The following is a 19,809-nucleotide window of genomic DNA, read 5'->3' as shown; positions in this document are numbered from 1 at the left end:
TGGGGAAACTGTGAGCTCTGCTAATATTGTGGAGTTTACTAAAAATGATTTGTTTTTAGAGCAGTTGTGATATCTACAACTGAAATAATTTATAATAACTACAATATTGTTTGATTTGTTTCACACATATCTAGCATACACAAACTGATGTCATTTCTACATATTATTCCAAGGCGGACTAATATGTGAGCGTATAGCCCTCAGTGCTCGCGCTCCGTACGGACCTGCTTGGAACAGGTCACATGATTGGACTAGATCGGTTCCACTAGAACAGGAGAACACAGACACTTATCAGGTATGTAGGGCCCTACGTCTAACATGTTAAATAATCATTTAATAGACCAATAATAATTGAATCCACTGAAGGTGACATAATGTGAATGAAACGCTGTCATCATGAAGGGGTCGTTCATTAATAACCCCGCCCCCACCCCTCCCGCTCCAGCACTAAACAGTTGAATAGGTCACCCACAATACTGACTAAACTACCAAAAACAAACTAAGCACACTACAAAAAAGCCCTTTCTTAAAATAAGAAAAATTATCTTGTTTTGGGGTAAAAAAAAGTCTTATTTCAAGCGAAATTATCTGCCAGTGCAGTAAGACATTTGCACTTACCAAGATTTCTTAAAACAAGAAAAAAGTTCAAAAAGCTGAAAATCTTGTTTTAAGCCTTATACACTAGTTTTAAGTATTTATATTAAGATTTTTATATCCTATTTTGAGCAAATCTATTCTTGATTTAAGTAAATATTGCTTGTTAGGATTTAGGCAGAGACCAAAATGTGCTCATTTCTAGTGCACCACACATCTTAAAATAAGCTTATAATTCTTGCGTAGATAGAGATACTAGATTTGAGATAGTCTTGCTTTAAGCATCAACAATACATTTACAAAAGGAGACAGTGTAATAGCCTTTTTATTGATCAAAAAAATCTTTTCAGCCATTGCACAACATTGACAGTATGTTTCCTAATAGGGTTTTCTAATCAACAAAGCGTTAGATGGTGATTAAGATGAGTTTGAAATGCCAAATAATTGCAAAATGCACACCTCTCTTAAACAATATTCCTCAAGTCCTTTTAACAAAGATGAGAGTGTAAAGAATGCTCTTCCAAAACAATGAAGAAAATGCAATAACCAAATGCATTTCAGAACATACTTGTAAAAGTCAGTGTCCTACCCAACAAAAGCTGCAAACTCTGTCATCGCCTTTTTATTGGCAGGGGTTACATCATTGTCCGTGATGGGATCTTGAAGCACCTCTGTTTGCAGGGCTCGCAACAAGGATGCAATGCATTTGGGGTATGCCATGTGAAAAACGTAGTAATAAGCCATAATGTAAAGAATGGCTTCATGGAGCTTGGATTTTGGAAAAGATGAGATGGGAGTTGAGCCAGCACATATGAAGCAGCCATCCTCATCAACGAGCAGGACTGGTGTGCAGAGAGGTCGCTTCTGAAGAAACATTCCTGGTTCCTGTAATGGCTGAAAGGAAAAAAACAAAATATTATATTGTTGAATAACAATGGCTCTCAAACCTTTCGCATCAAATACAACCTAATAGTAATTTGTATTGTGCTTTGCACATTATTGTTCTCCATTCACTCCAAACACAGTAGTGGTAGGCTATATGTAGTCACAGTTTCCCCTGGGGTAGACTGACAGACTGACACTGCACACATCTACGTTAACGGTCCATCCATTCATTCACTTACACACAGATTCATCTTGGCCTACAGCACACGTTTTTTTAGTGGAAGAGGAAACCGGAGTACCCGGCGGAATACTTTGCAGACACGGTGAGAAGATGCAAACTCGACACAGAAAGACCCCTCCAGCCCGGAATTGAACCCAGCACCTTGAGTGCTAACCTCTGGACGACCATGTACCATGCAATAAAAAGGAATCTTATAATCTTACAAGCTTACACAACACAAAGAATCTTACCAATAAGATATGGAACAGGGCGTCCGATGCATTGGACAGTTTCTTCGGAAGGGCAACATTAGAAGGAAATAGCACTGGGAGGCACTTCAGTAGCTCAATTGCTTGTTCTTCTGCGGAAGCAAAAATAAATAACAAGATGTTATTAATATTATATACTTGAAAAGTCTAAATAACAAAATAAATAATTTTTAAATAACTCATTTAAAAATTATCATTTCAAAAATTACCTTTAGAAAGTGACATCGGTGGTTTCATTGCCTTCTTGTAAACAGCATAGAAGAGTAATTTTTGCTGGAAGACTTCCCAGGGCTCTCTCAACTCCTTGACATAGTTGTGCTGTCCGTTGGAAATGATTCTCCCCACTTCATCGAGGGCCTTAAAGGTATCAGAATGTTACTACAGGATTCCTTAAGATGAGGCAAGGGCAGCTGGCTGCAGTTTAGACAGCTGCCTAATACACATGCAAAACTAAATTAAACAAAATCTAAGGCATTAGTGGAATTTATGTAAATGACAATAGCCAGAGAGTATCAGCAAACTATAAACAAATAAAAACTTACATGGTCAATGTCTTTGAAGCAGGGATAGGCGTCAATTTTCTTAGCTGCCTTGTCCGGCTCTTTTAGCAGGTCTGCATCTATGAAGTTTCTCCTTGCTTCAAATTCTAAATCCAACAGTTGGGCAACTGCCTCCTTGTCTTGTTTTGGCTTTGGAAACATTTCTTGCAGTGTTTTGTAGTGTCTGGCCTGGGAAATCTGGCTGTCGTGCAGTTTGGGACCTACACCAAATATGAATAAAAAAACAATAATGAAATTGAGATTTGGTCTTTGTTCATTGTACAAATACATATGCAAAAAAATAATATTCATAATAATCAAAATATCAAGAGAAATATCAAAATCATACAATATGGTCAATGTGCAAATTAATAGCAATACTAAAATTTCAAAACCAATTCAGATATTAAGAAAAAAACTACACATGATACCAATATTCACTTTCTATTAGAATACCACAGTAGTAATATTAATAATAAAAACAAAACAAAAACAAAGCTTGTGTACACAATCTCATTTACAGTACCAAGCTTTTATTTCTGTTCTTTTGCTGCTAGAGATCCACAAGGTGAATTGCCTGATCGAACTAGGTTCTCGCTGGCCGTATTAGGAGAGTGAACCTGTGGCCTTTCTGGGGTGCAAATGGTGTTTCTTGGAGAGACATTAGAAGAGCACGGGCTCAAGTCCAGGACTGGCTCTTCACCCTCGTCTGTGAGTTCCTTGCCTGTAGTGTTCTCAAATGAAAGGCGTCTTCTTTTCCCATTGCCTCTCGATGGTGTAGCTCCTTGCCATTTTCGTGGAGACTTGATGTTTTGGAGTCTCTTGCTGAGCTTAAAGATATCGGACTGTAACACAAAAAAGTAATAACATTGTAAAAAGTTTTTTAAAATACAGCAGCGTCTTTCGAAAAACAAAGTAAAGACATATTCAAAACAGGTCTACTTGTAAGATATGGTTACAAGACCATACACAATAAGACAAGGCAATGTCAGGGAAAAAGTTTGGTGCCAGTTTATCGCACAAATACTACCCCATTACACCTCTAGCCCTGGACAAATTAAAGTTTAAAAAAGAAAACATTAACAGTGTGCTGTCAACAAAAAATTATCAATCAATAAGTAAAACATAGGTTGATTACATACAGTATCAAGAAAATGACTTGATTAATTACTTTTCTAAAATAATTTTCAGTCCAATATCATCTTCATAAATGCTTTATATACTGTTGTCATTGTCAACATTGTATTAATAAAATAAAAAAAAATATTTGTTAGCAAAAAAATAAATCTTCATAAATGCTGAGACATCATCTCTATGTGTTGTCTATGGGCCAGTATATTATTATTATCGTATACAACACTTACCCATGGACAGCTGGTGTTTGCCCAGTCAGCAACCATTGGATAGTAGTCCATGATTCGTCTGGCCATGGCCTGCAGCCCCACTTTTGTGGGGTATTGCAGGCAGTCAGTCCCACCTGACGCTCTCACAGCAGTTATCATGCTGATAATCGTATTTCTTATCAGTCTACAGTACAGCTCTTTAGAAAGCCGGCACTCCCTTTCTCGCCCAATGCGTTTAAATTCAAAATATTCTCTCCTCACATGCTCTAATTCACTGTCAGTATAAATCACATATTGTGGGCTTGGGAGCTGCACAACTATCAAAGGACTTATTTTAACTGCAGGATGCTTATTTTAAGATGTGTGGTGCACTAGAAATGAGCACATTTTGGTCTCTGCCTAAATCCTAACAAGCATTATTTACTTAAATCAAGAATAGTGTTCCGGCCCAGGAAAGAGGTCCTTTAAACATAACTGCTCGAAATTTCAAGTTTGTAAAATGTTTAAAGGAGGTTTTGAAATGTAAAATATTTATTTTAGCTGAACTAGATTGTGTGCACAGGTAAGAAACACAGAAAAGTAAAGATCCTGAACTTCAAAATAGTGCAGATCCCAAGCGCTAATTATGTGAAGTACTTTGACATTATTTTAGACCATGTTAGGAAAGAGTATTTTTTATTAAAACACATTGGATGAGATAGGCCAGGGGTCTGCAACCTGCGGCTCTAGAGCCTCATGTGGCTCTTTGACTCTTTTGCAATGGCTCCCTGTAGGGTTAAAAAAAAAATAATTAAATAATGAATTGTTATTTCTTACAGAGGAAATTGAGGATTAATGACATTAACTTCAAATAAAATTCTGATAAAACAATTGTTTAATCTAAAAATAAATCACATTGTGCAATGACTCAGCACCTTTCTACTTCACCTCCTACAGCCTATACAGACCATAAACTTTCCTGCACCTGTGGCTCACCTTAAGTTTTAAATCCCTGGTAAGATAATTAAACTAACAAAAAGACTATTCTGGAAGAAAATAGAGACTTTATTTGTGTGGGGAAAAATGTATTTAATTGCCAACATGCCGGTTTATGGTTTAATATGCATGCTTGATATGTTGCAAGAAATTAGCAATTAGCATGTGACATCACATGATCGTGTGTTGTCAAATTCAAGTTTTTTTTTTTTGTTTTTTTTGTAGCCCTTCAAATCCATATTAACTCGTGAAATTATTTGTTACTATTTTAATTGTATAGAATTTATTACACTGTATTGTCTTCATTGGGAAGGTATTTTTTGGCTCCGGGGGGACTTTAATCCAGGCGAGATTAGGCAAAATGGCTCCTTTGAGATAAAGGTTGCAGACCCCTGAGATAGGCTTTCCTTATCCATGAAGGTCTAAAGGCTGCTAAAAATAGCCTGGCTTCAATTATAAAAATGTAACCATATACGTTAAAGGAATAGGCCACCATTTTTGCATACTGAAATATGCTCTTACCTGAGCTTAGACAAGTTGATACGTACCTGTCTTTGTGCGTGACCGTTGAAGAGCGTGGTAGCTTCCAACCTCACCCCTGTTTGGAGCTATAGGAATATACTCGGAAAGGCCAATTGCTAACAACATCTTTGGTCGTTTTGCATGACTGAAGGCACGCACAAAGACTAGACAGGTACTCATCAACTCGTCTAAGCACAGGTAAGAACATATCTCAGTCTGTAAAAACGGTGGCCTGTTCCTTTAAGGTTTACCCATGGCAACCCGGCAGTTAACCCAATTGTTCTTCGACTCTTTTGTTCTTCATTAGTCATACAAAATGGCATTAATTTGAGTTTTTGAATACACTACTCAAATTACATTCATAAATGTGTTACTCATTTATTATACCATAGTTCACAGTCGGAATCTTTTTTTATTCTTACCTTTTAAAACCTCGACTGCCACACGGTCAAGTTCCATACTGTAAAGGACAGTTTGTCAAAGTAATCATATATATTTTTTTACTTTATTTGCCTTGTTTAAACATCACCAGTCTCCGTCTTCTCCACCATGGGCATGGCTCGATGTCTGGCCCGCACCCGCCATCAGCTACAAAAAACAAAACAGAAAAATAATTATCCAGTCCAACAAACCCTGTACATGTTGTGCCTTTCTGATCTGCAAATGTATCCCAATCTATTTTTTTTATAGTAAAGCTGCTAAATGTATTTAGCATAATTTGATATTAGCCTGGCTAACTTCCTAACGTTAGCTAATTATCCAGGCTAATATTAAATGACTCGTCCATTTTTGAAAGAAAAGAGTTATAATAGTCCACTTTAGTAACGAACGCTAAAGGGAGTCATCATCAAAGAATTAATATTATTTGCCTAAAATACCTTATTCCCGTGGTTCTCTTTGCTCAAGTTTTGTCGTTTTCTTGTATGAACTCTGAACGATCTCCTCGCGACGGATCCCTGGCGCCTTCTGTGGCTGTCAAAAGTGAATTCCAATTAGCCTGAAATGGGGGTGTGTTTTCTGTTTCAGGACAAACTATAAATTAAAGGTCTCATTAGTAATGGAATATTCACTAATAATTTATGACAATACAAGACAATATGCAAACTGTGTAAAATATAACTGATCAGATATAAAAAAAGACATTTAGGTTACCTGACTCCATTCCAAATGGTATAGTCTGCCCCCTACCTCGCCCCAACGTAGTACAGCCGTTATTTTCAAAATCCTCTCTCTTTCACGATGGCGGCGGGATGGCGCTGTGTCATTTGTTTCGTGTTCATGGCATTGACTTTAAAAGTACTACTTAGCCATGTCAACAAAGCTCATGGACGCAATCCTAAATTTCGTGCTATTTGTGGAATAGATGGCTACACAGAAAAATATCGAGTATTTAATTCGTTCTACTACCACATCAAACAAAGACATGCATCCTACCTGGCTAATGGACGCCCACCACCGGTCACTTCTACATTGACTCACTCGCACGGTCTTGGAGATGAACGGTTCGACATACCCATTTTCTCCGGCTGTGCTTCATCCATTCATTCTACCGGCAGTGCTACCAGCAATACTGAAGCGGACTCCACCACCCTCGAAGCTAACGGCTTAAACACAACTCTAGGTGGGACCACCGAACAAGAGCTCCTGGATGAAGAAGAGGAAAGGCACAGTCAACCTCTTGATGTTCAACCCCTTGAAGCCCAAATAACCCCTGACACGGTAAGCATAATCGACTAGCGTAATATGTTTCAGTGAATCTTCACACAATGTCACCAGGTTAGCTTAGCTACATTCGATTCAAAATGCGACTTACTGAGACAGGCTAACGTAGCATTGAGAAAGAAAAAAAAAAAAGATTAACATGAATGCGGAGTATAACATGTAGGTGTTTGCCCATTGTAGACAATTAACGTCTATAATTGTGACAACCCAGCTGTTAATGTATACTGTAAATGTTACATACTTACCGTTAGCAGTAGCTGCGCACGATGTTTACAGTAGAGTCCACTAGCATGCAGCTTACACCTGGTAGGTCCCGTCCTTCAACTGTACAGGTAACCGGTAGGATTATAATAGCTGTTGTTTCACAGCCTCACAAATTTAAATTCACTTTAGCATTCATAACAGTGGTGCAGCACTTACTTGGTGCAACCCATTATGAATGGGATGTTTAAACATGTAAACATGCATATTGCTGCTAAAGTTATGACCTGTAATAAATATTGTATCAATGAGATGTTATTACCTTTTTTTTTTAACTACATGTTTATTTGTGGTCAAGTTTACAAAACCACCGTCATTGGTATATAATGTAAAATTGAGAATAATATGTTATAAAATGTTATAAATAATTTGATCAATTAAGGGCATAAAGTGGGAATTAAATGGGACATTTATATACAGTGCCAATGGCTAATAATTCTCTTGTTTCATGTCTCATTTCTTTTATACAGGCTTTAACCAGACGTGCTGCTGCATTCACCGTTGATGTTCGCGAAAGATGCTGCATTTCTCGGGTAAAGTATCTACCTATCTTTTAAATCATTCTTTGTCTGAGGCACATCCTCATGAAGAGGTACAGACCTTTGAATGGCGGGGAAATTTGCATAGAGTGCACCATAAACACCATGTGTTATGGCAACAAAATTAATATCGAGCACCAGTGTCTGCGTACATTGGTGTATGAATGAGAGAGTGAATGGGTGACTGGTTCCTTACTGTAATTCATGTTGGGTGTAGGATACATATGTATGTGTATATACGTATATATGCATATGTGTGTATCCATAAAATAAAGAGTCCGTCCTTAAGACTGCTCTACTGTAAAGTGTCTTGAGATACCATTGGCTATGATTTGGTGCTGTACAAATAAAAGATTGATTGATTGATTGATTGATTGATTGATTTTGATAAAGGTAGAAAAGCGCTTTATAAGTTGAGTCCATTTACCATGGGGCTATTTCCATTTATTTTTCATTGATTTTTTTTTTTATTGTGGTGCTGCTTTTCCGGCACATTTTTGTCATGTTATCATCCTTGATTTGACGCTTTTTTCAAATAGCGTTTAGATTTGGATAATGCCAAATTGGACAAAATAAGCTCGGTTCAGTTTGGGGTTAAGAGATTTATTTTTATTTTTTGTTTATTTTTTTGGTCAATTGGTAAAAGGGGTTGTGCCAGAAAAATACAAATACTTTTATAGTGGAAATTTTGAGAAAAATGAAAAAGAAAAGGAAATTAACTGCTCAAATAAACTACTACTACTAATAATGATAATTTTCTTTGTTTCTTATTGCAGGGGAATGTCAACAACATAGTGGCAGAAGTGCAACAGTTTCAATTTGCCCTTTTGGAAAACCTGCGAAAGAGAGTGAGGAATGTTTTTGAAAGACATGGACATATGGACAACATAGAGCAGCTTCGTAATGAGACAATGGCAACAATTGTTGACTTCCCCGATCCTTTCGCCTCCTTGACCACGAGTTACATGCAGGACCAAACTATTAAAGAACTTTTTCATCCAGTTGAACCTGAAGAGGTCATCATCTCACAGAAGCTCTGTAGAGTTAAGAGAGGTGAAACAAGGGTACTTAAATCTAGGAACATTTCTTTTTATTATGTGCCTCTCATCAAAAGTTTGGAACAATTTCTGTGTAACCCGAGAATATCCAATATGATTCATCACCCAACAAACTGTAGCAAAGATGGCTTTCTTAAAGACATTGTTAATGGAAGCCTTTTCAAAACTCATCCTTTATTTTCTGTTAAGCGCACAGCATTACAGTTAATTTTATATTCAGATCGAAATCTGCAATCCTCTTGGTGCACATGCTTCTGTTAACAAACTACTGATGTTCTATTACTCATTAGGAAACATTGAGCCAAAATTTAGAGCAAAGCTTCCAGCCATAAGACTTCTCGCAATTGCGAAAGCTAAGGATATTTCAGAGGCTGGTGTTGATGTTATTTTGGAGCGAATCGAAAAGGATTTAAAGAATCTCTACAGTGGTACAAGAGTCAAAACTGGAAGCACGGAAACAAATATCTTTGGTGCTGTAATATCAGTATGTGGGGATACCCTTGCTCAGCACGATCTAGCTGGGTTTAAGTCTGGGGTTGGTTTTGCTTTTAGCAAGTGCAGGCATTGTGAGTGTGACTTTAACAGTATGCAAAGCAACTTTGACGAGAATGATTTTACCCCAAGAACATTACAAAATCATATCAGACAGTGTGAAGAAATGGAGAGGGCAGTACAGAATTTCTTAAAAAATCCCTAATGACCACTTATGGCCTTAATAGAAGGAGCAAACTTGTCAATTTCCCAGCTTTTGATTTAATCCGGCAAACCCCACAGGATATAATGCATGTCTTACTTGAGGGTGTGGTGCCCTATGAAATGAAATGCGTGTTAAAGGCTCTCATTTTGTCTGGAGACACTGAATTGTACTCCATAAACACAGGTATACAAGGCTTTTCTTATTCACCGGTTGATGTACGCGACAAACCATGCCCCATCACTGTAAATACTTTATCCTCAAATGATAACAAACTTAAACAGTCTGCAGGGCAGATGTTGGTGTTCATGAAAATATTTCCATTTATTGTAAACAGCATCAGTACTAATGTATATGTTCAGTTTATAATAGGATTACTTGAAATATCTCAGATCATATTTTCCCCAGTTATAGCCATTGAAACATTGGAAAAACTCAGGAGGATGATTGAACAACACCTAAAAGAGTTTACTAATCTTTTCCCTGCCAACAACATAACTCCCAAACAGCATTATATGATACATTTTCCTTCACAAATTGAGGCCCTGGGTCCCCTGAGAAGACATATGTGTATGAGGTTTGAATCCAAACACAGATTTTTTAAAAAGTGGTCTTCAAAATTGAACTATAAAAATATTTGCAAATCTCTTGTCCAGCACAATCAAATTGTTGAAAGCACACAAAATGAGAACAATAATATTTTTACCCATGAGAAAGATCTAGGCCCTGTGGGAGAAGTGTCAAATTTCCAATATGTTGAGTCAAAGCTCAGAGATTTTCTAAACATTGTCGATGTCCAACATGTAATTTCTGTCAAGTGGGTTACGTTAAATGGTAACACTTACACAACTGGAAAAAGCTTGATTATTACAGACACTGATAATTGATTGCCTATTTTTGGACTGATTAATAATATTTTCATTGTTGATTCGGTTTTATTTTGTTGTGAATATCAAGTTCATGAAACACTAGATTTTAATAGAAATTTGCTATCATATGAAATTACTGTACCAAATGTTGCCATGGCCACAGAAATGATTAATTTGGAGAAACTGAAGGATTACACTGCATATCAAGCTGTTATGCTCAATACCAAGACGTATGTTCTAAGAAAATATGATCTTACTGATGTATTGTTGGTAAATTAAAATGTTTAATAAACAAACTGTAAATATTGAGTTATTGACTCTTGTTTAAATGTATGTTGCTGTTCTCTACACTGGGTAGCTCGGTTGGCCCATTCATTGCGTAAATTCAACTGCCCATTATAATGACAACAAATGTGCATGTGATGTCATATCAACAGCATGGCAGACTGCATTCTATTACGGCAACAGCATAACAACCAAACGGTAAATTTGCAATGTTATGAAAGTAATTATGCTGACTTACTGCTTATTTGGCTCCTGTTGGCGTAATGGAATGCTATGCTGTTGCTATGCTATAGAACACACAAAATCTTAAAACAAGAAAAAATCTCTTACTGTTCACTGGTTTTGGCATCTGCATGCGTGATATAACTTGTTTTTGTATAAAATCTACTTAAAATAAGATATAATATCTATGAACGATTGCTCTAGAAAGAAAAACTTAAAACAAGTCAAATTATCTTAATAAGAACGTGTCCTAATAAGTGAAAACATCTAGAATCTAAACTTCTAAGATTAATATTCTTAATTTAAGTCAGTTTCACTTGGTTAGGAAATTCATTTTTGTAGTGCAACTCATCACACACTCCTAAATACACTGCAAAAAGTGCCCTACTAAAAACAATTATTTTAAGCAAAAAAATCTGCCAATGGGGTAAGCATTTTTTTCTTGCTAAGAATTCTTATTTCTAGAATATTTTTCTTATTATAAAACAAGATAGAAACACTAAATTTAAGCCAATCAATAGCTAGAATTAAGCAAAATGTCCTCAAAAAATGGAATAATTTCAGAAAAAAATTCTTATTTAGTGAAAGATTGTGGGGTATTTTACTTAAATGTTGCTTGATTTAAGCAAAATGTTCCAAATAAATACTAATATTTAAGGAAAATATTCCTATTTTGGGAAAGAAAATCTTAATAATTTAACTTTTATGTCTTGATCTAAGCAAAGTTTTCTAGATTTCAAAAATAGGGTAAGACATTTTTGCTCATAACATTACTTGTCTTACTGATGTAGTACCTATTTTACGCATCAATACACTTAATATTAGACACAGCTTAAGGAGAATTATCTTAAAATAAGACCATTTCAAAAAAAGGATTTCTAATAAAAAAAATGTATTCACTGTAATGTAAACATTATTCATTAATGGTCACAGAGGATTTCACAACAGACATGTCAAAATGCCAAAAAAAGTTCATACTTGGTAATGCCTTCACCTTTGCCTTGAACATACTTTAACAAGTCAGTATAGATGTCAAAGTTACAGAACTGTTGTTTAACAAACACTCGAAGCTTTGAAATAACACTACTCGAACACAAGTAGAAATGGTAATAGATACACTCACTCAGTGAAGGACCTCCACTCAGTAATGGCTTTTTTGTATATGGAAGTAGCATCTCGGTCATGGATAGAGTCCAGTAGAATCTCAGTTTGCAGCACTGAGAGCAGTGTTGAAATACACTTTGGGTATGTGATGTGGAAGGCATACACTGCAAATTCCCAGCAACTTGGCAAGATTCAAAATCTTATTTTTTAGCCATGCTAGATTATTTCACTAATTCTTAGAGTTATTCACTTATTTTAAGCCATCAACACAAACCATTATTATTTGTCTCATTTAGTTCAGAAATCTTAAATCAGTATTTTAAGGAGTAAAAATAAGATATTGTTCATTTCAACATAGAAAATCTTGATTAAAGAATTTGGAACATTAAAAAAAACCTTGATTCAAGAACTCAAAATGAGTGTTAGGCACTAAATTTATTTTAGAATGGCAGTCAGTCAGGAGAAACCTAAAATGACAATTTGCAATATATTATTTTCATATGGTTGGCCCTGATGTGCATGATTTAGTCAAGTGTCTCATGACTTAAAGTATACATATTTGATTTGTTAGTATTTTAAAAAAGTCTGAGTGTAGGATAATAAGGCAGGAGTCAAAATGAAGTTTATTGACCATAAGTACAGGAAATGAAGTTCAAAGTCCTCTCTTCCAGCATATATGAACAATGGCCTAATTATTAAGTATTGGGCTTTAGAACGCTGTGATATCACCTGCAACCCAGCAATGAAATAGTGTTATTTGTAACCAATGTCGAACAACCAATAATCTTTAATTAAAGATAAAGCCACATTTGAAGAACAGGTAGTAAATGACTAAACCTCAGGCTGATTCTGCTGGCCAATAATGTCACAAAGGCTATATTTTATTGGCACAAAGACACTTTCTCTGAAACTAATTGAAAAATATGAAGTATGATCTATGAGCTCATGCACTAATTCTGTAGCCTGGGCCAGAGCAGGCACTGCAACCTCATATGCCAACAGGTTTTCATCCCATTTTATGGTTTCATGGCGCTGATACTCAAAAGCAATAACAGATGAATCAATCAAGAAGATGTTCTTTATCAGTCCAAACACTGGCAAGGTATCAATCAGATCTATAATGATCATAGACTTCTCACTAATGTACTTATTACCACTGAGAACATACCATTTTACTTTCACAACAGATTGCAGGATTTCTAGTCCTAAAAAATCTCTAACTTTGTTCTTAACATATTCAGTATTTGTGACAGTGGACACTGGCCCGGACACTCTCTCATTTGCAAAAAGTGGATGTTCAATACCCATTTCATTTTGACAAGATTCAAGAAACTGGTTGTGATTGACTAGGGATTTACAAACATTTTTAAAATTCAGCTTTGAAGCCCACTGTTTAAAATAGTGGTGTTTAGCCTCAAATCGCATGCACATGGTTCTTATTAATGGACCAAGAGATGCTATTTGACTAGGAAGGTGTAACAAGTAATGCTGCTTGGGTATTATGTTGCTTTCAGGAAAAAGCTGCTTGAACTGATACAGGTGTTGTGTAATCATTTCTTTAAGTCGTAATACAGTTTTTAAAGAAATTGTTGGGGCTAGAACAAGCTGAACAATTTGAATTAACTTGATAATGAATTGAGTATATTCATTGTCCACACCATCCAAAAGAAAGGGCAAGATTTTTAAAAGTATTAACATTTGCCCACAAGACTGTTTCAGTCTGTTGTCATTAGCTGCTAGAGTGCTCAAAGTAATAGGACAAGGTTTGTCTCGTATGTCAATAGGCGAAAATGGAAAATTCTTAATGGCTGAATTGAAATGATCTAATTCCAACTCCCCTGACAGAATAAGGTGTTTTAATACCAGCTTAATCTCCATAGGAGCGACACCTTCGAAAACAACATGCATGATGTCCTGTGGAGTTTGCTTAATTAGGTCAAATGCAGGAATATCAATTAAACAACTCCTCCTCTTAATCCCATACGTGGTTTTAAGGGATGATTTCAGTGAGTCTGTGCTTGCTTTTTCTATTTCATTGCACTGCCTGAGATGATTTTCCAAAGTCCTTTCCACAAATCCATGTTCCTCAAAAATGGTCAGCATATCTTCAAAAGTGCATTCACAGTGTCTGCATTTGCTGTAAGCAAATCCAACACCTTCTTTAAATCCAGCAAGTTCATGTTGCGCCAGTGTGTTACCGCATAAGGCTATTACAGCACCAAACAAATCAGTTTCACCATTTGGTGTTTCAATCCTCACACCATCATAAAGTTGAGTAAGGTCTTGAAGAAGTCTTTTCAGTACAACATCAACGCCCCACAGTGAAATATCCCTGGACTTAGCAATTGCAAGGAGTCGTATAGCAGCCAATTTGGACCTACATTTTGGATCAATATTGCCTAAACTATAGTAGAACATCAGCAGTTTATTTGCAGATGCATGAGGCCCTAATGGGTTACATATTTCAATTTCATCTGTGTAGAGCACAATTTGCAATGAATTTGGTCTTTCAGAAAATAAAGGATGTGATGCAAAGAGGGCCCCGTCACTAAAGTCATACAAAAATCCTTCTCTGCTTCTTGGCGGTATTCTATTCAACATGGTGAAAATTCTGGAATTGCTCAATAACTGCTTTAGACTCTGAATCAAAGGTACATAGTAAAAACTGCTGTTTTTGAGTGACATAATCCTTGCACCACCTCGCTTAACCCAACAAATCTTCTGGGAGACTACAACTTCCTCTGGGGTCACTGGATCGAAGATTTCACGGTAAGTCTTGTTTTGTCCATATGCGTTGGCCGAGAAAGGATCCACAAAAGTATCCAGTACGGACAACGCTTCATCTTGAAGTTGAGGGCTTCTCTCAGGGTGCTCCTCAAAGACTCTCCTCATTCTTTCCTTGAGCGCATTGATGAGAACAGCTTGATACTGTTGAACCTCCGAGATGATGCTGTTTACCGTTCTCTGTAAAAACAAATTGAACAGATTATTTTCTACGGCATTAACAATTTCAACTTAAGAACTATTCATCAATTAAGCTTTTTTTTTTTTTTTTAAATATCAGAGGTGTTTTTTAATTGGATAAAATTGCAAACAAGTCTGCTTTTATTCCTTTTTAATGGATAGGCATTTTGATAGGCACATAATATGAGCATGTACTCCATCCAATTTAAAACTGTATATCACTATAGTTAAATTATTTAGAGTTTACATTACAGTGTAAAGTTTGTAACTGATATTAAAGGATTTGGACATTTAAGTGATCATCATTAGCAATTTTAGAACATTATTAGGATTTACCAGGGTTGCCAGATTCTCTAAATCCTTATATCGTACAAAGCTTCCTAAACTATTGTATTTCAGCACAAACTATTGCACACTATAAAGATGCCAATAGTGCTGTAGCACCTGCGCAAAATATGGCTCAAATCATCACCACCCCTAACTACAACACAGGCGCAGGCACTTTCCCATCTGCCCCTTACTTTGTTTTGTTCTCAGTTTTTCCGGACAATATGAAAAAGCTCTGAAATTATCCTACATTTAGAGCTTTTTATTGTACAAATCGTAGTGTACATCTGGCAACCCTGTGATTTACTGTTAATTCTTTAAATCATTTATGATAGCCAAGTCAAATTAAAGTCACATAATCATCTACAAACTTACTTGTGACAAGTGGCACTGTTCACGGACACTGAGAGCAAGAGCTGCAGCAGATCTGGTGACATTGAGGGTGGTGGTGGATGATCTGCATCAGCTTCATCCTTCATAAAACAAAAACATATTATTTTTAAAAGAAATATTTAAAACTGGAAGTACTGAAACAGTTGCATTTGGAAGGTTAGCTTATGTAAATGTGAAAGCCTAAATGATGCAATACATTAAATCCATTTTTTTTTTAATTATTATTCGTTATTGGTTTATTTCATCGGGACAGTGCATGTTATTTTTTTTTTTTTTTGTTATTGACCTTTATTTAACCAGGATAGATATTGTTAAAAGGTATTGTCATTTTACATGTGATTTGTGAGAATTAGATCACTGTCTTTAGGAGTCAAAACACATTATAAAAATGTTTGGAACTTACTGGAACAAGGACTTGGACCTGTGGCGTTTCAGCCCGCGATGAACCCGGTGCTAATTCCACTGAGTTGGTTGTTGCTGGAGTGATGATAGTTGTGGAATTGGAAAAAATCGACACTCCAAACGTTTCCACTCCCAACGAGCGCGATGTTGGTGTTGTTCTCCATCCACTTGGCGGGACTCCGTGTTTCAGATACGCTGGGTGCGTCCGTTTGATGTGGCGAAAGAAGGAGTTGAAAACTCTGAATTCCTGCTCGCATTCATCGATTCCACAATGAACCCAAAACTCCTGACAGCGACCATGTGCTACATTGATGTGACTAAGAAGCACCTTAAGCAACAAAGATTAGACAAATCATGCACCTCCACGACGCCATTCTCTCAGCCGCGTTCTAACTTGTGTGCGCATGCGCGATACCGCCAGAAACTTTGAGTGTGCGCAGTGGGGTCTGCGTGTTTAGCATTGAACCCGAACCTGGAGAGGAAAAACGCTGTGTGATTTCGGTTGAAGCGACAAACCACCAAGGTTAGTATTACTTCAATGGTTAGTATCCTACATTAATCATAAATAAAGCTATGATTTGCATACGTATAGCCTGTACTGTCAAACACATCAAGATTGCACGTTCATTTGAAATCTGCGTGGCCTACATGACGGCTCACGTTAGCTTCGTGGTAGCTTAGCGTTAGCATATTTTAACTTTGGAAATTGTTGTAGTGGCTGTGTTGACACGTGGAGCCAAATTGAAGATCAGAATGGACGGGTTGGATGCCTCCATACGTTCAGTGTTGGAGGGTAAGTGTTTTTTCCCCCACATTTATTATTGCTGTTAGCCGAGCCACGTAGCATTAGCTGGCTAGTGTTAGCAACAAAACCCGCGCTCCAGGGCATAGATCCCGGGTTCTCACCAGAGTGACGCAAAGCCAAAAGAAATAATCTTATTTTCAGCCAAATTGGTCGACAAGGAAAAAAGAAAATGGGCTAAAAACAATGTTTTACCTAAGTCAGTGACTGAATAAAATTTGCACTAAATAGTAAAAAAAAAAAAAAAGAAAAAACAGTAAGCAGGTCTGAAACATTGTGTTGCCAACAGGCAATATATTCAATGAATTGCATTAATTTCACATAACAGTAATTATTAGATTTAATAAAGGCTTAAAAATCCCCATATAAGTTTGAATTAAACTGTATGTTCCTTACCTTTTTTTCTTTCCAATTTGGATCACTGGATAAGATTATTCTTTATATATATATATATATATATATATATATATATATATAGTATTTTACTGTTTGAAAAGTGTTTAATTTGGTTAATGGTGCAGGCAATAAAATAGCAAGTTCAAGAACTTATCTAATATAACACAAGTACAGGAAAAAACATTGTGTGTATTAGTGTTTTATTCCTGATTATTTATTAACTTGAAGGTAAAAAAAAAAGAGAGGCAGTACACATTGTGCTGATGCAATTTAAAAAGCCTGCAAGAATTAGAAGTTGCTGGATAGAATAAAGGAAAGATCTGCGCAGCTTAAAGCTCCCAAAAAGTGTTTCTGCAACACATGATGTTTTAGGCCTTTTATCAGTCTGATAAGAACTACCATGAAAACTACTATTTAACACAACTTAAGAACAACATTATGCAACAGATATAGGGTTTATGACATCCTGTATTTTTCCCAAGTTGCGTAATAATAATTTATTACAGAGTTGTTAATTAAAGTTTAAGTTTAAGAGTCATCATACTGAGAGATAAATATGTGTTCTCTTAATTTTCTCTTAACTTACAGCTGCAAGTATTGATGAGGAGGCTTTGACAACATTAAATCGTGAGGACCTGAAGGATTCATTCCCTGGCTCTGAAAATTTTCTCCAAAGAAAGAGGCTCTGGGATTTTATCACTCAATTGGTATTGTAACAAAAACATTTTTTGTACTGCATAATTTATGTTTTTTACCTTATTTTTATTTATTTGTATACTTCATACAGGAGAGTCCTATTGACCAGATTGCCAACACTAGTACTGGGAGTTTAAACACTTCAGGGAGTGATTCTTCAACCAGTCACCACGTGCCACCATGCCAGCCTCAAAGCTCCACTCCCTTGTCTGCCATCTCCAAAACCATAAAACTGCCAGATCCACCAGAATATGTGGTATACACAGATTCTGAGTTGGATATGGTGCGTTGTCAGTACTTTTCGCTGCTCCGTGCTGGAAATGTTGAAGGCTTTAACATGTCTAAGGAGCTTATTTGTAGACTTGTTCGCAACACCATCACCAGCTTGCTTGCAATCTTGCGTGCCAGTCCTATGGGGAACGAAGCGAAATACTCTTCCAAACTTGAAATGAGAGCAATGTCACAGAAGATTGTAGAGTATTATCCAATGTTGCGTGATCCTGACCCGCACATGTCATATGTGAGTATTTATATTCCATAGAAAGATAAACTTGCAAAATTGTCAATCTTATATTTTATTACCATAGGTGACTGTCTACGCTAAAATGTACAAGCGACTTCAGAATGTGAGGTCTCCAAGGAAGAGGCAAGGTTCCATTCCGCAACGAGGCAAGGCAAAGAAGACTCTGTTTGACTCAGACAATACTGACATTGGGACAGAAGATGACACGAGTGGCGAAATTACTGGCTCCAATGATAGCACTGTACTTCTTGAGAGCCCGGATGACCTCAGTGAGGACAGCCAAAGTTCTGGTGCATATTTATCTTAAATTATAATTGCATTCCAACATTACATTGACATTCATACTATAAAGGTATGTTTTTAAATATTTTCCTCAGAGAAAGTGATCCCACCGAAGCGGTCCTGCAGTGTAATCCCATCCTCATCAGCCCCTGGCTCCTCACCCAGATTTGTGACAGCTACTCAAACATCCCCAGATGATGCAAATGGCAAGGCCATGTATATATATCTCCAAACTTTCTTTAATGTATTCTTTCAATCTTTCTTTGATTTTTATCAACTTATTTGAAGTTAGCTCATTTTGTTTTTAAATGAATTACTTAAAAAGAAGTAATTTAGTAAATTTTCCAATTTCAAAACTGAGCCTAGGTGAAGCAAAGTAGATATGCAATGTTTTCTAATGATATTCTTTGCTTTTATGATTCTGTTGATATTGAAAATGTGCTTCCTAAACTTTTTAATATCTATTTTAGCAAAACAGGATAGTCTGAAGATGCAGGCGAGGCACTACAGCACACTAAGCAACATGTATAAGAAACCCAATGCAAAACCCAACCCATCTGATGTGGCCCAAGTTTTGAACCTTGAGTTCAAAGCGAGGCGGGCATTCATTGATGCAGATGTCACAAGAGAAGATGATAGACCCAAAAAAATATTTGAAGCATACCCATGCTTTAAAGAAATTGGACATGTAAGGAAGCATTTACTTCATTGCTTCTGCTGTAGAGCTTGAGTATTTTTATTTTTTGACCTTTCATTTAAACGTATACCACTTTTGTCTTAGGCAATGGATGAGTTGAGTCGAATTGTTGGTGGCACCAACTAGAAGTTTATTGGGGAAATGAAGGCAAGATGGTCAACTTTTTGTTCCAAGGTGCAGTTCTTTGGCATCTATAAGAAGGCTCTGAAACCTCCTTTACCCTTGG

Source organism: Gouania willdenowi, chromosome 10, assembly GCF_900634775.1.
Source record: "Gouania willdenowi chromosome 10, fGouWil2.1, whole genome shotgun sequence".
Taxonomy (NCBI): domain Eukaryota; kingdom Metazoa; phylum Chordata; class Actinopteri; order Blenniiformes; family Gobiesocidae; genus Gouania; species Gouania willdenowi.
Note: the sequence above shows the minus strand (reverse complement) of the source record.